The sequence below is a fragment of the Schistocerca piceifrons genome, chromosome 6 (genome assembly GCF_021461385.2).
Source record: "Schistocerca piceifrons isolate TAMUIC-IGC-003096 chromosome 6, iqSchPice1.1, whole genome shotgun sequence".
In the NCBI taxonomy this organism is placed as follows: domain Eukaryota; kingdom Metazoa; phylum Arthropoda; class Insecta; order Orthoptera; family Acrididae; genus Schistocerca; species Schistocerca piceifrons.
In genome coordinates, this window is record NC_060143.1 from 134304793 (window position 1) to 134317864 (window position 13072).

The following is a 13072-nucleotide window of genomic DNA, read 5'->3' on the forward strand; positions in this document are numbered from 1 at the left end:
TGAAGGGGTGTACGTGGTGTGCGACCTGTGCATGACACTCTTTGGCCGTCGTGGTGCCTTGCTCGAGCTGCATTGAACCCATCGATGCCCATGTAAATATTCTCCAGAGCATAATGGAGCCGCGGCCAGGTCTCCGTCCTGCAGCACTGGGTCAAGGATCCTTTCCACTGTAAAACGATAGATTCGCGCACTCCCATCGGCGTGCTGAAGAAGGTATCTGGATTCACCAGACCATGCAATACTCTGCCGCTGCACCATCATCCAGTGCCGTTGGTCACGAGCCCATTCCAATGGCATTTGACAATGTCATGGTGTTAACGCACCACGCATGGGTCGTCCGCTGCAGAGGATCGTCGTTATTGAGATGTGCTGTTGTGACAGGAAGCAGCAGGGTCATAATTGCCAAACATACACACCTTGTGTTAAACAATGTTTATTAGCTTGCACAATTCAAATACAATAAAATCCATCAATTTAAGAAGCAAAAAATTTTTTCTTAAACCCCTGTTGAAATCGGCATAACAAATGCATAAAACAGTAAGAAAATTTCTGTTGGTGTAATTACTTAATACACTCGAGACTTGCCAAACTCTGAACCCGCAAGACTATCCTGTACAATGAATTCTCTTTTGCAATATAAATTCATAGCAAGGTAAAACATTAAGGCGTAACATAATGCACACAAGTAACAATAAGGGAAAGGACTTGAACGCACGGTAGTGAAGACACTGGACACACGAACTTCTGACTAAGGGATAACCCAGTTGACGCCAGTACAGGTAGGCGTTAATTAAATAACAAACAATTGGCACCTAAGCATTCCCTGAGGACATACGCAAATGAAGCCCTCCTTTATAAAAATTAAACCTCACAATTAGGGTACAAGGTAAAAATATGATAAAAATGGCTGATATGGGAATACAGAATTAATAAGGGAGAGCCTCCAGCAATCTGATCGGGCATTAATTACAGAGTGACCCAGTTTTACTAGTTTAAATTCATATTTCGAGCGAAAGCTGCATCCGCCAAGGTGGCGGAGGAACGAGCTACAAAGTTGAACGACCTGACAGAGCCAGGAACAAAGAGAACAGCAATACTCCAGAACGAGACCGAGACAGAAGGCCAGGAACCTGGAGCCCGGTCTAACGAAACACAGTTCCACTGACAACGGCCAAATCGTCAAGCCCCGGTGCCACGTCCCCTGGTACCGAACGAAATACACTGTGGTCCGCGCAACTGAATCGTAAAACATCTACAACAGCACACTTGAAATTGCACATTCATGTTACATAAAAGAATAAAACATAACATTCAAACAGGAAGGCCCATAAATTTTTTTAAACTCAAACCTTAAGAATTCTTTTAAACACTGCAATACACGCGTAAATAAGATTATTACATGAAACATAATAGCTACAGCTGAGTATTATCTTCCATGGAATAGTATTTCGTTATTCGTTAATTAAGGTGCAAATTTTGGTACTTAATCACCAAGGTTATCACAATTTTAGATATGCCATCACTCAATAATGAGAAGCTCACCGGGTGTCATTGCGTCAAGCTGCAGATCCGTCATCAAATGATCTAGATGGAAAGCCCAATCCCGAGCCCCTTTACCATGTCACGTGCCATATAGCTTTGACATATCAGACTCGTCAGTGAAGACAACATTAGTTAACCAATAACAAACATATATAAGCACACAATTGCACCTGTTAAAATGGAACACACACCATATGCCCAGGAGAGCGGTTAATGCCAGGCGACGCTTCGATAAGCTCTTCTTCTCAACATGCACTGCGTGGCGAGAAAAGCCAAACACCACGCCTCGTGCCGGAACTGAAAGCCTTTCCGCCGTCTCCAGCCGCAGCACTCCGGTAATACCACGAGTAGTTAGCATGCGTACCAAGTAAGGGCCAATCTCGCGACCGTGTTGTAACCGCAACCGACAGAGCACACAATGAGAGCTGCTGCCTCGACGCTGCAGTCTTAAACAGCTGAACCTGCGATGAACAACCGACTCGCGGCCGCCCAAAGTGACATCGATGGCAAAGATGATACTACAAGAAATGCGTACTGGCGCCAGCCGCGCAACGTATCAGTTGGGAGTGTCTGGTGCACTGTATGTTCAGACAAACGTGTACTCTGCTCAGCATTAAAGTCTGATGTTAGTTCCGTCACAGTTCACCGCCGGTCATGTTTTACCAGTCTGATCAGTTTATGACGTCCAACCATGTAATGAGGGGTGGCCTCTCAAACCCACGAAGTCTGGACGTGGTTTCACCATGATTTCGCCACATGCTGAAGACATTCACCACAGCACTCTTCCAACACCCGACAGTTCGTGTAGTTTCCAAGATGCTCATTCCGAGCCTCCGGGCCATCACAATCTGCCCTCGATCAAACTCAGATAAATCGGACACCTTCCCGATTCTACAAAGGGATAGCACGCTCAGTGATACTACAAGCACCGTACGTGTGTCTGACTAACAGTCACTCCTCGTCAGGTGACGCTGTTATTGCCTGGAATGGTCGGTGGAAACAATGTACTGGTTGATCAATGTATCTTAAACGGCTGAAGATGCTGCTGCTCATAATATTCGATATTGGTATCCTAAGGAAAGACCAGGGAGACTGCACGTTGATGCAAGTGAAAGATCTTTCAGTTAACATCGTTGTCTGTCAAGTGAAATAGCTAAATTTATACAAATGCTATGATGAAGTTTCGCCGAACTCCAAGCAAAGAGCCGGTCTCAATAACGACTCACTCAAAGCTGTTCAAGTGCGTGCGTGGAGCCAACGGATTCTCGAGCGCTGCAAGCTATGTCCCTACAGGTTTTTCCCCGCTACAGCGGTTGAAAATACACAAAATTGTTTAAAAACGTGGAAGACTTCACGGGAACGTCTCCCCATTCAACTCCAACTTTAACAAACCTCTTAGAGGGTGGGGTTACAGAAACTCGAGACGCTGTCACTGTCAACACTGTTGCTGTCCTAAGAGGGATGCAGAACATCTGATAATCATCCCTACGAAAATACTCTAACGATCCGGCGAGGGGTAGAATAATATCTCATTATGGCCTTAATATACAGAATGAAGCGAAATTCGCGCACTCGGGATTCGCAGCGCGACTCCTCACATGCCAGCGCTAAAAGAAAATGTCTGTCACAAAATTTCGTCCGGCGAGTACGTCCGGCAGAAATAGGACGATAAAGAGTGGCAATCTGGCAACACTTAACCACATGTATAGTAACAAGCTCTGTCGACACACTAAAGTTGTGTTGTACAGTTGGTGCAATGGATAGAGTTTTGTGTTAGCATCCAGCAGGTCGAGGGTTCGATCATGGATGCAAGAATATGTTTTGTTATTTGGTAAATGTAGTCCAAGTGGTACGGTATCTGGTATCAGCAACGATTGCAGCGGGTCCTCTGGGAAACATTTGCACTTACATACAACAATCGTAGAAATGGAATATTTGTCAGCTTTGAAACATACCCTTTCCACGTCATGGGCTCGAATTTATTCACACCACTTCCTCTACTAGAAGTGAAACCTGTTTTCTTTGTACCCTCCTCTAATTGTCACATAGATTAGTGCCAACTATTATTCTTGCCTCGTTCAGGTCCATTACATTTCGTTTGAGCCTTACGTTACCAGAAGGACTAGCAACGTGCTTTGCCAATAATGTCCGAACTCGGTTACTACTTGTATGTGTTATCACCATGGTCCCATTAATTGTTTCAAACGTGTATTTCTTATTTGTCTAACCACATATGTGTTGAATTCAGCGTTGTAAATTTAGGGTACATGTGACATAAGAAACGGTGTATATTACAGTATGAAAAGTCAGAATGAAATTAGCAAATAAAAAAAATGCACCCCATCCCAAGATTGAACCTTCGACCTCCTGAATGCTAACCCAAAACTCCACCCACTGCACCAACCGTGCAGCACGATTAACAATACGCTGTCAGTTAACATATATGTTGTTACAGTGTTGCCAGATTGCCACTCTTTAACGTCCTATTTCTGCCGGATATACTCGCCAGACGAAATTTTATGACAGACTTTTTTTTTATCACTGGCATGTGAAGACTCGCGCTGCGAAGCATGAGTGCGCGAATTTCACTTCACCCTGTACACACTGAAGCGCCAAAGAAACTGGTACAGGCCTGCGTATTCAAATTCAGAGATATGTAACCAGGCAGAACATGGCGCTGCGGTGGCAACGTCTATTTAAGACAAGTGCCTCGCGCGGTTATATCGGTTACTGCAGCTGCAATGGCGGGTTATCAAGACGTAAGTGAATTTGAACGTGGTGCTGTAGTCGGCGCAAGAGAGCACCGTGATATCAGGAATCCGGTAAAACATCAAATCTGCGACATCGCTGTGACCGGAAAAAGATCCTGCAACAAGGGGACGAACGACGACTGAAGATTATCGTTCAACGTGACAGAAGTGCAACCCTTCCGCAAATTGCTGAAGGTTTCAATTCTGGGGGATCAAAAAGTTTCAGCGTGCAAACCATTAAATGAACTATCATCGATACGCACTTTCGGAGCCGAAGGCCCACTCGTGTAGCCTTGCTGACTGGACGACAGAAAGCTTTACGCCTCGCTTGGGCCCATCAACTCCGACATTGGACTGTTGATGACCGACAATATGTTGCCAGTCCGGACGAGTCTAGTTTCAAATTGTATCAAGCGGACGGACGTGATCGTGATGGAGATACCCTCACGAATCCATGGACCCTGCATGTCAGTAGGCACTGTTCAAGCTGGTGGAGGCTCTGTAATGATGTGGGGCGTGTGCAGTTGGAGTGATATGGGACCCCTGATACGTCTCGATACGATTCTGACGGATGACACGTCTGACTACCTGCATCCATTTATATCCATTGTGCATTCCGACGGACTTGGGCAATTCCAGCGGAACAAAGTGACCCCCATGCGTCCAGAGTTGCTACAGAGTGTCTCCAGAGAACTGTTTTCTGAGTTTAAACACTTCCGCTGGCCACCAAACTCCCGAGAAATGAGCAATACTGACCATATCTGAGAAGCGTTGCAACGTGCTGTTGAGAAGAGATTTACACCCCCTCGTACTCTTACGGATTTATGGACAGCGCTGCAGGATTCATAGTGTCACTGCCCTCGAGCACTACTCCAGACATAACTAGAGGCCATGCCGCGTCGTGTTGCTGCACGTCTGCATGCTCGCGGGGGCACTACACGATATTAGGCAGGTGTACCAGTGTGTTTGGCTCTTCAGTGTAAAAATTGTTTTGCTGTGATAAGAATAGCCGGCCGTGTGGCCGAGCGGTTCTAGGCGTTACAGTCTGGAACCGCGCGACCGCTACGGTCGCAGCTTCGAATCCTGCCTCGGGCATGCATGTGTGTGATATCCTTAGGTTAGTTAGGTTTAAGTAGTTCTAAGTTCTAGGGGACTGACGACCTCAGCAGATAAGTCCCATAGTGCTCAGAGACATTTGAACCATTTTTTGATAAGAATACATACCAATTCAATCGAGAGATGTACAATAAAAAATTTCCGTGTTACGTATTGAAAATATGCAAAGTTTCATAAATACATTGTAATTGTTTGCCAGATAGCCATGAGCTTGAAGAATACAATTTGCAACGATTGGCCTCTATGTTCAAATGGTTCAAATGGCTCTGAGCACTATGGGACTCAACTTCTGAGGTCATCAGTCCCATTGAATTTAGAACTACTTAAACCTAACTAACCTAAGGACATCACACACACCCATGCCCGAGGCAGGATTCGAACCTGCCACCGTACTGCCTCTAGGGATTATCAGTCACGAACATTTCTTTGCTTTCACAGTAGATCATGCTGCAAACGCACAGGGCAAGACTACCTAAATCTAAACAAGTTCTACACAGAGTACTTGCAGAGCAACATATTACTGAGCTTTACATATACGAGTACATACACGAAGAAAGTTTAAGATCTGTTAGCTGATCGCCAATTTGATTTCCTGAAAGGCAAACGCACCAGTCAGGCAATTCTGATGTTGTGCTTGGTAAAGGAAGCAAGAAGAAGAATCAAAACATCTTTGTAGGTTCATTTGACCTAGAAAAAGTATTCGACAATGTAAAGTGGTACAAGATGTTCGAAATTCTGAGACGAATATGACTAAGCACAGGGAAAAACGTGTATTATACTGCATCTTACGAGAAGACGTTTTCCTTCTGCTGTTAGGTAATATCGCCCCCTTGATCATTTTCGCGCTGCCTCTGTCACATCACATAATAGTTTATCTTTCGCTAATTTACATGGAGAAAGCTCCACCTCATGACACATGACGTGATCAACTTCTTAATGATGGATTTTAAGACGTTGAGCAAGTCAAGTGTAGTTTCGTAAATACTTGACATTGTCGGCTAGAGAGCAATTAATTAATTCAGTGTAAAGAAATCTTCTGATATGAATTATTTTACAGCCTTGATTGCGTCTATGCACACTAGATTACTAGTTTAGATAGAACTAAGGTGCCACCTTCAGGTCCACTGAGTACGGGTCATGAAATTAAGCAGTGCAATAAACCGAACATATGTTTTCGTACCGTCCGCAGCTCACGGTCGTGCGGTAGCGTTCTCGCTTCCCGCGTTCGGGTTCCCGGGTTCGATTCCCGGTGGGGTCAGGGATTTTTCTCTGCCTCGTGATGACTGGGTGTTGTGTGATGTCCTTAGGTTAGTTAGTTTTAAGTAGTTCTAAGTTCTAGGGGACTGATGACCATAGATGTTAAGTCCCATAGTGCTCAGAGCCATTTGAACCATTTTTTTTTTTTTTTGTTTTCGTAGCAGCCCCATGGCCTCATAATAAAAAGTGCGCACAATACTAAAAATATAGGTGTGTCTAGGGCTAAACACACGTTTTACATTAGATCAATGTGTTGGTATGTCAACAGACAAAAGAGATCACTTAAAATCGTTCATTTTTACTCATGCAGCTCTGTTAAAGGACATAATTTTGGTCGGTTGACTCAGGTTACGTTACACACAAAGAAGATAGTAAAATGAAATGCAACCCAAAAGCCCGATATAACTTGCTAGTTTTAGAAATGTATCCCTTACTACACTATCCTAGAAATTTCCTAGTCGTACCTAAATTATTTCGTTTCCTACTTGGATGAAAGTATCTTTTATGAACCTAGCAAAAATATTGTCGGTTTTAAAGAAGAGAAAACGTCTTACGGTTCGTTATTCACTGCAATGCAGCTGGTTTATTGTTATTCCCTCTCCAGAGGTCTATTTTAACAATAACGACGTTCTTTGCTGCGTCTGCGTTGATAGCTATCTGCTGCTGCAATAATGTCTGCGTCTGGAGTTGGACCATGGCAGATGGTGGTCGACCACTGTGACGAATATCTTTCACTCTTAACTTCTTCCTCCAATCACGCCTCAGTTCCCGTAGCAACAGGAGGTTTCGACATGAGAGTTTCAAACACTGTATATCTGCACACATGGTGAACACGTCTGCTCCCCAGTTTATTTTTTCGGATAATGTACGTGTATTCAGTATTTCTTCGCCAACGAAAGTTGCGAATTGCCCTTATATATTCGTTCGTAACGTCAGTCTGTTGCTAACGCGCTCGTCATCAACTTAATCGACAGCATCTTCCGCTGTCCTGCAACATTGTTGCGAACGTCACAACCAATACGCTCTAGTCACAGATTACAGTCTCACGCCATTCAAAGCATCTATGACATGAGCCAGACTTCTCACCACGTCCTTTTACTAACAGATTTTCTTCACACACTCCAGATCTTAATTATAGATATTTGTCTCATTTAATAATGGAACAGTCCGCCATAATTTTAACGATGATTCACACTGAATCTCGTTTCCACAGTCCCAAATCGACTCCATTCTGCAAAACACTTTCAGTGGCTATTCACATCTTTCAAAATAGCTCCCGAGTCATATTAAGTCTCCGCTTCTAAATCACGCCCAACTGGATAAGTGTTTTCGAAATTAGCACGCGCAGTTTCACTCCCGCGGTCACACGCCAGTGCGGCTGTCCACAATCCCTTGTCTTAACAAGACAATTTTCCGCTTTAGCAAAATCTTAAGGCTGTTATTAGTGTGTATAACTGGACCATCGCATTAGACTAAATACAGAGCAGATCTTATTCCATCACCTGTTAATTCAGTTTTAACAGAAATTTACACCAATACAGACAATAAGTAAAATAAGATTTTATGATCTGCTACCGAATTTGTACCAACACTGAAAATACTCCATAAAAATAAGAAAAAAGAATAAAATACATATTCAGACAACATGTTAATTGAACAGGAATGTACTTAAAAACACCCCCCCGTCATAGTCTTTGAATTAACATAACCATCTAGAATACCGTTACAAAAAATGATGCTGTGACGACATTCTTGTGTTATAAAGGCTAATATCCACTATTGCTCATAAGTTGATAAATGTTTCTTTTCTGTAGTCTGCTGACGTTTTGTTTCTTTAGTTCCTGGTTTCATGTGACTTCTTTAATGTTTTTGTTACCTCACATAAATCAGGTTGTGTATCTAGGGGCAACGTATATTTGATAAACAACTACACGACGATTGTAATTTTCATTATTTTCAATCAGATTACGAAAGATCTGTTGCTGATCTTCCGTGTCATGCGCACTCAAATTCTTGATACACATGTTTATTTTACTATTCTGGAATTTTTAATTACATATGTCTTTTGTATTTTCATTCACACCTGCACGATGTATGTCATTCTCATATCTCATATATAATGTCAGTTAATGGCAGTGGTTTCGTAAACTTTAAACACCACGGCTCGTTCGAAAATGTGAGATATTTATGTCAGATTTTGTTTATAGCTGTATGACGTGCTCTGGATGATATTACTTTGGCTATATAAGATAATTATATAGTTTGCATAACATTTATAAAGTATAAACTTTATGATACTTAAATGAAGTGCTCAAAAAAGAATGGCAGCACCCACTTGACTTGCATGTTTTTGATCGTTAATCTCTTTCTTAAAACTCTTTTGTCTACGGGAAATCCCTACTACATCCACATGTGTAATAAAGAATTTATCTGATTTCTCAGCGCAGTATAGTAGAGTACATTGTGCGTCTATTCTTGAACAGAACGGTAAGCGGAGGGTAATTTCAAGCGTTCATGGTGTGTACGTTTTCACTTCAGGACGGGAAGAGTTGTCAGCACAGGACCTTACCCGCAGCATTGGCGTACACTATAGCGAAGTTGAAGATCTGCCTCTAGTGGTCGACAGCACCCAACCTGACCAGCTGGTGATCACATACAAGAAAAGGCTCTTTGCAACTATAAGGGCTCTATCGATTCCGACAGTTATCAACCATTTCCAGACGATCAGTTTGACCTCTGTTACATGTTTACGAAAAACAGTACTAGTCCCTTTCTTCCCAGCGGCATCCTGATGCGTGATGGAAATGAGCGTATGGCGTCAGTGGCCTGGAATTCCCAGGCAGGTAGTTCGTCCTCCAAGTGCAGGTCTTACTGAGTTCGACGCCACATTGGGCGACCTGCGTGTCGACAATGTGGATGAATTGATGATAAGGGCAGCGTAATACCTAGTCCCTGAGGGGAGAAAATCTCCCTCCCTAACCGGGAATCGACTCCGGGCCCCCGTGCGTGGCAATCCAACGCGCTGACATTCAGCTAATGGGGCGGACGATGGGTGATGAAGGGGTGTAAGAGAATATCAGAAATGTATCCTAGACTAATGGCGTCAGCTTCTGTTTATGGAATGTGGAGAATTCGACTGATGCCCAATGACAGTCCCTATACTGCAAGATAGTGGTGACGATAAAATAATTGAGCAATTTGCGACTGATCTATTGACATCTGTTATCTTAATATAACAAATTCCGGAAACAAATATCTGACAATTTTATGCCGCAGAAAATATTCCTGCTTCAGTTACACACCCTGCCTCAGCAGGTTTTCTAGATACAGTTAACAATGACGTGACCGCCATGTAATGCAGAAAGCTGCCTTCACTGCTCTGTAATGTTGCTTCTCACACGTACAGGGTGACCCAGAAGGAATGGTCAATATTCTGGGATATAACATGAAATATCATTCCAAGCAAAAAAGTCTAGTAACCTGCACACTTTAAGATCTATGATAACTTGTTCATTTTCACTACTGTGAAAAATTTCTTTTCTTATGAACAAGTACTCGTCGCTCTTATGGTATGCATTTTAGAACCCATATTTACTAGCCGATTTTTTTCTTGTTTTGATCCATACTGCATCCTCGCAAAATATGGTAATCAAAGAGTCTTTTATAAATGATAGAGCGCAGCAATCAGTCGTCCTTTTTCTGCAGGTTTTATTACGCAAATCCAGAATTCGGCTAGTGCCTAGCCATTATAAATGCACTATTTTTTAAGCTCTATGCATGTTAGTTCCCTGTTGTTCGAGAATCAGGCACAGTTCAAAGTTCTTTGAATACCACAGCAGTATTCAAAGAACTGTGACTGGCGCCCTAACAACAGGGAACTAACATGCATCCAGCTTAAAAAATAGTGCATTGATAATGGCTAGGCACTAGTCGAAATCTGGGTTTGGGTAATAAAACCTGCCAAAAAAGGCAACTGACTGCTGTACCCTATCATTTATAAATTACGCAACAGTCGCTGAGTGCACCCACTTTCATGATGGAAAGTAACCTGATGAAACTTTTTAATGGGAGGGATCTGTTTCGCGGTATCGAAGAAGAAGAAGTGATCATAGCTCTTCATGTATTCATTTTAGAATCCGTGATTATTAGACTTTGTTGCTTCAAATGATTGTTCCTGTCACATTACTGAGTATTGTGTGTTCCTCCTGGGACACTCCCTCTATCTTCAGCCTCGGCTTGCAGCCATCCATTGCATATCTTTCCTCTTCACAATCAGTTTACAGCATTCTCTTTTGGGAATTAGTATACACAAGAGGATAATTTTAATTATCTGCAAAAGTGACCACATTAGCATTGGGTAAGCATAGCGCAAGTGAAAGATAGCGAAACGAGGTCTCCTAATGGGTTTTTATAATTGTCTTAAAGCAGATACATAGTTATAAATTTGTAGTTCCTCTCTAAAGAAATAACTAGCGGCTAATGATCATAGACAAGACGCAAGTAATATCTTCCGAAATGAGTAAAAATGGTTGACCTTAGGAGAAGCATTATGGTTCGGCTACTAGCTGCGAATACGCAGTAAAATGGCAGACGTGTTCAGTTCACAAAAACTCTCTAATCTCTAGAGCAGCGTCAACTTGACACTCTTGGAGCCCACAACAGATCAGTAGAATGCAGCCTGGTGCAGTACGTGCTGCGAGGTGGGACGCCTACTGACAGAAGTCGACGCGTTTAATGTAAGACGAGGACCCACCGTCCGTGGTGTTTTTATTTTATTTTATTTCACGAACGCCTCACGTGTGATGGTGGACGTTTGAGTGTTTTGACTCCTTGAGGTAAGTTTTACAATCTTCTTATGAGAGCAGTGTTTCGCGGAACGCATTTTTGAGCTTTTATATAGAACAGAAAACCGTTTACTTCTACCAGTTATTACTGATAAGTGATAAAACTAATGTTGTATAGTCACGCTGTTTTCTACTCTCAATTTTTAGTTTTTACGATATACTCCGTCCTAACAGTCTCGGAAGATCCTACCGATACTGGCCGACCTCTGGGTCATTCTCAGCCTATAGGCGTAACTGGATGCGGATATGGAGGGAGGTGTGGTCGGCTCACCACTCTCCCGGCCGTTGTCGGCTTTCGTCACCGGAGCCTCTACTTCTCAATCAAGTAGCTCTTCATTTTGCGTCACAACAACTGTGCGCACCTCTCTTGCCAACAGCGCTCGGCAGACACGAGGGTCACCCATCCAAGTGCTATCCAAGCCCGACAGCGCTTAATTAAGGTGATCTGACGGGAACCGGTGTTACCACTGCGGTAATGCCGTTGGCGTTCTTACGATATGTCTACCACAATGTCCCATATGTTTCCTATTGTATGCTAGTTTAGACAGTAAACTTTGAATGCTGTTGAATATCTGGCATCTTTGTTCACACTGTAAAAATTTAATTTTTACTAGCCAACCTCCAGTGGTCACCAGATAGCAGCACCACTCCATCTGGCGAGTTTGAAACTCACGTTCTTGTCTGTAACCTCATGCTTGCTCATGTAACACTGATCTTATACTTAACAGGCTACTGTTGAGGTTTCCTCTCGTTTAATAATTGTAAGTTTCGTTACTTTCCTTATCACTAATTAACTCCTGTTCAGGTATTACGTTTGTCTTTGTGACGTATCACAGAGCTGAAGATAACGGACTGTCCTAAATTCTTCATAAGTAGGTTATAAAAATGTTGCGGTAAAGACTTTACAATTGATGCGTGGTTAGATAAATAATATAATAAACGATCTTTAGTAGAACTTCATATATCAGGTCGTAATAAAGGGCACACTATCTGGATCGCTTTATTAACAACGCCAATACACCAATAATGTTTTCTCATCGTCGCTTATTGGATATTATATCGCTGTGCTCTTGTCTTTGTCTTTTGTATGACCACATAGTTTCGCATCATCTTTCATCTCATGAGGCTAAACGGACCTCATCCCAAATGTGACTCTGGCCGATACTGAGCATCGACCCATGGTCCTACGCGGGCCCCAAACTAAGATCAACCCCCCATATTAAGCAGGTTGTGAAACAGCTTAAATAATTATACAATGAAGGCTTTCACGACCGGTGTTACAGCTGCCGATAGTTCTTCCGGGTTGTATGGCCGTGGTCCATGGAACTCTTCTATCAGTCGGCAAGACTCAGCACAACCAGGAGCACCTCCGAGGAGCCTTGGACGAAACGTCAACAATAGAAGAGTTCCATGGACCACGGCCATTTAGCCCGGAAGAATTGTCGGCAGCTTAAATAATTTCCGAACAACAGAAGCACGTTATGAAGGGATAGGTTTTGTACGTTGTTCTTATCTAAGGTAGTGGCGTGAACTACGGGCCATCGACATTATAACCACATACTC

At 42.9% G+C, this 13072-nt stretch overlaps 1 pseudogene; it reads right to left on the minus strand.

Annotated features, from left to right (window-relative positions):
• Positions 1-11877: 11877 nt before the first annotated feature.
• LOC124803947 lies at positions 11878-11995 on the minus strand (annotated as a pseudogene).
• Positions 11996-13072: the final 1077 nt, after the last annotated feature.